Raw genomic sequence first — 4,871 nt, 5'->3', positions numbered from 1 at the left:
CTATCTGTACCCAGGTCACTTCCACATGGTGAGGAAGAGGAGCCAGCAATTCCATGCTGACAGGGTCCCTGGCTGTAACAAAGTCCACTATCAGATTGTGTCCTATCAGGAAATTTTAGATCATGATGAAGGTGGTCATCAGGGCATCCAGAATTCAGGTGCCATCTTCTTGATGGAAGAGGACAGCCATCTGGCAGCCATCCAGAGGTCAAAATTGTGCCCAGGGTGCTCACAACCTAGAACCCATTGTAACCATGGCCAACTGTGAACTGGACACAATTCACAATTGTGAACCTGGTGACAGATTATTGTGCCCAGCTTACCCTGGGCCACAGGCCAGTGTTTCTGAGAAGTGATATACCTGGCCATGTGCATCTTCCACAAGGATCAGACTAAGCCACTCTGGGTTACCTCAGACCTCCATGGGAGCTGCTAGTGTGGCAAATCTAGGCATGGGTCTGGTACCATAAAAAGAACATGATGCCCACAGGATCTTGATGCTGTTTTCATTCCAGATGCTCTGTGCAATGAGTGTGCAGTGACTTATTGTGCCTCCTGTGTCACATACAGATCAAGTGTGTGGTTGAAGTGCTGTAGCTGTTTCCATAGTGAAGGTTACCACATGGATACCTAATGGTCCAGTGCTGGGTGGCCCAAGGAAACTGGGAATTCAGCAGGGTCTTTAGCCATGGCCCATGAAGCTGTGCAAAAGGGACTATTTACAAGGACCTGAGAAGGGTATAGGGAGCCCACAAGGACAGTGCAGTACCCTTGCGCAGGTAACTGTAGGGGCTCAAAAGGCATCCTAGAAAGAGTCACATAGAGAGAGCTCTTTGAGACCTACCTAGTCCAAAACTAGCCTGAAGTAAGCCCTCAGGAAGAACCTAGGAGAATCAGCACATCAACCTCTTTTCCTCTGCTCTTCCAGATCTCCCCATTGGCCAAGCATTCCTGAAGGCCACAGTGCTAGGGAACTCAAAGATGCCATCCATATAGTTTAGATCTCTGGCAGAAAAGTCAGGAAAGGGATGGAGATTGGACCCAGAGGAGCAAAAAGATGTGTGATGTGCAAGAAAGGGTTGTGGTTTTAAATAGGGAGTCTTCACAGAGGAATTGGTCAAGCAAAGATATGAAGGGGTGTAGTAACTCATCTGCTTTAGTCTGAATGTATCCCCCCCCCAATTCTTATGTTGGAAACTTAATCTCTAGGGCAACAATCTTGGAAGGTGAGGCCTTTCAGGAAGTGTCAAGGTCATGAATCCACTCTCATGAATAGATTAATGCCATCACCAAAGGTCTTGGAGAAGGTAGTTCATTCCCTTTTCGCCCTTCTGCCTTCTTCCATGTGAAACCATAGCATCCTTCCCTTCTGGAGAATGGAAAGTTCAAGATACCATCTTGGAAGTGAAGACCATACTTGTAGGTACCTTGAACTTGATGTTGCCAGCCTCTAGGACTGTGAGAAATGAATTTTTGGCCAGGCATGGTGTTATGGTTTGTGCATAGTTTTCCCCCGGAAAGCCTCATGTAAATCATAGAGTGGATTTCTAGAGTTTGTGACTAACTCATGATCCATTGGGATTAGTGGTTTGAGGGCTGCTGGGATTATGGGTGTAAGTGCTACATTCAGCTTGGGGCAGATAGCCTGAATGCAACTTAAGGAAGACGGACTTGTTCTCTGTAGCCATTGTTGCTACTACACCTCCCTTGCTCTCTTGTTCTTTACCACAGCCATGAAAGGTTGCTCTCTGCCATGTGCCACTCTGCTTTGGAGCCAGCTGAGTATGGAATGAAACCTCCAGTAACTGTGAGCTAAATAAACCTTTCCTTCCTTCATTTTGGGTGTCAGGTATTTGTCCCAGTAATGAGAGAAGAGTAATTGAGACAGATGGTGATGAATGCCTGCAATCCCAGTATTCTAGGAGCCGAGGCAGAAGGATTGCAAGTTTGAGATCAACCTGGGCAACTTAGCAACTTAGAAATCCTTTCTCAAAATAAAACAAAAATTTAAAGGGGTTGGGAATATATCTTAGAGTGAAGGCCCTGGGTTCAATTCCCAGTACTAGAAAAACAAAACAGAACAAATGAATTTATGTTCCTTATGAATTCTTAAGCATTTGTTCATAGTGGTGTAGACTAAGTCAGGAAGTGGTGGCAGAGGAGTGGCCATTGAATAACTTAACACCTCAAAATATGGAAGCAGCTTTGGAACTGAATAATGGGTAGAGGCTGGGAGAATTTTGAAGCACACACTAAAAAAGCCCATATTACCACACCTGTAGACTCAGGGACAATGCTGGTGAGAAGCATAGGAAGAGAAAGCAGGAGGGAAACTCTAGTCTTCCACAAGATGGCTTGAATAGCCATGACAGCAAAGATCATTCTAGTGTGGTCTGGGATGGGAACGTGGAGAGAAGAGGCAAAGTGCTTGTCATGAACTACTAGAGCATTTGGCAGGAAACAGCTCTGAGCTCCAAAGCACTCAGAATGCTGTATGGTCTCTCTTCAGTAATTGTAGCAAAATGTGAAAAGACCAAAAAGATTTTTTTAAAAAGAAAATGACATGCAATTAAAAGAAAAAAATATTCTATGAAGACTTGGAAAATTCTTAGCCTGAGTAAAAAATGAAAAAGTGTATTTAGAAGAGAAAACAGCTGGGGAGATAGCTCAGGAGCATAACTGCCTGGTAAGCACAAGGTCCTGAGTTTGATCTCCAGTACCAAAAAAAGAGAAAACAACGTGGCCAAGCAACTGTTGAATAGAGGGTGATAGAGTAGACAGAGGGAAGACAAATGCTTTATAAATTTTCTGACAGCAAGTTTTTTTTTTCTTTTTTTAATGGTAGCACAGACTAAGACACCATCTGTGATAGATAAACTTCATTTTATCGACCTGGTTGGCTTAGGAGCCACCGTGGACATCAGTAAAGCACATTTCTCGGTATGCCTGGGAAGGTCATTGAAGTGTGACCTTGAGTACCATAGATGGTCCCTGGACCTTCTTCTCAGGCTTTGTTTTTTTCTCTCTGCTCTGCTCCCTGGCTGCCATAAATGAAGTACCTTTGCCGTGCCATCCCTGTCCTCCACAACACTTCTGCCTTAAGGCCACCTAGCCGTGGACTGTCTCCTAAAGCTGTGAGTCAAATTAAACCTCTCCTTTAAACTGTGGGTGCAGGGGCCCGGGAGATGGCTCAGTAGAAGAAGTGCTTCCCTGGCAAGCGCAAGGGCCTGAGTTCAATTCCCAGTTCCGCCCAAAAATAAAAATAAATAAATAAGTTGTGGGTGCCAGATATTTTATCTCAGAGCTGAGAAAGCTACTACACCATTTTCTAATCCTAACAAAAACTTTATAAGATATGTAGATCATTTCACAGCGGCAGAGACCAAGTCACAATAAGAACAAACTTTAGAGTTGCCTAATGTCACACAGTGGAGATTTGGTAGAGTTGGGATTTGAATCCAGGATGTTTAGGCACACTGATCTTGCTCTTAAACAAAATAGGATATAGGCAAATCACTCAAAACTGAGGGGGCAAAAAAGAGTCAAGACACCTAAAACTGTGACAGTCAAATATAGATGTCACTTATTGAGCATTGATTGTATACTAACCACTGTGTTAAAGAGTACGGGGAGGAGAGAGATGAACAGAAAAATACGTTTGTTGTCAAAGAGAACAGGGAAGAAATATAGGAATGTGTACAAATCAAGTCTCAACAGACTGGGACATCTACATAGAACTATAGAAAAAATGTTCACAACACTGAGGAGGGAGGTTCGTACATCTGACTTGCAGGGGAGCTTTCTGAAAGCAGTGGCTTTGGAAGAACTGGTGAGTTATATCAACAGAATTGCGAAAATAAAGGATTCCAGGAAAGAAACCATATGAGCGAAGACATGAATGCCTTTTTGAAGACAGCCGGTCATCTGGTTAGAAGGCCTGAGATGTGTGCTGAGAGAGATTTTAGGTGGGACACCAGCGTCACCATAGGTGATGATTTTTTTCCCCTATAGAGAAATCCCAGCTTGGTCCAGCCCGTCTCAAGATCTCACCCTCACTATCTCGGCTAGGGGGTGGGAGTATGGTGGATTGAACGCAAGGCCTTTGCACTGAGCTACATTCCCAGGTCTTTTTATTTTTATTTTTTGAGACGTCTTGCTAAGCTGTCCAGGCTGAGTTTTAACTTGCTGTCCTTTTGCCTCAGCCTCCCAGAATGCTTGGATTATGGGCCTATGTCATGATGCCAGCTAAATCCACTTTTTAACTCCAAATACAGGGAACTCTGAACCTTCAGTGAGCAGCCAAGCTCTGCTTGGAACCTTGGTTTTGCTTCCATTGTCTTTATTTTTACAGTTATGCCCTACTTAAGCCAATGATAGCTTAAGGCACCTGAAGGGAGTAGTGAAGGGGAAGAAAGGCTGACAAGGAGCCTGGGCAGCATGGGAAGGAGGATGGGTTTTATGCTGTGGACCATGGGCATGGGACATTGAGGAATAGGCAAGGAGTGTGGTCAAGGGGGCCCTTGGCAAGGCTCACTCGGGCCTGCAGGAGGGAGTGCCAGCTGGACAGTGCTGGGGAGACTCACTGGGATCTGGCATAGCCACAGAGAGGTGCTCTGCTGAAAGGGGAGGTGTGCTTCAGAGCCCCATGGGGTTTTCACCTGCTTCCTGCTGACAGCTTTGTTCCCCAGAGATGACCCTGCAGCCTCTCATCCTCCTGACCCCACGATGCCTCTCCCATGTGGCTCACCAAGAACATTCAACAGCTTCCTACTGAGACTCATGGGAGAGTGGGAGACTATGGCTGGATATGGTTTGTTCCTTACAAAAGATCGTGTGCTGGAGAGTTGGCGCTGAGAGATGGTGGAACTTTA

The sequence above is a fragment of the Octodon degus genome, unplaced genomic scaffold, assembly GCF_000260255.1.
Source record: "Octodon degus isolate 3935 unplaced genomic scaffold, OctDeg1.0 scaffold00092, whole genome shotgun sequence".
NCBI lineage: Eukaryota > Metazoa > Chordata > Mammalia > Rodentia > Octodontidae > Octodon > Octodon degus.
This window is presented reverse-complemented; position numbering follows the sequence as displayed.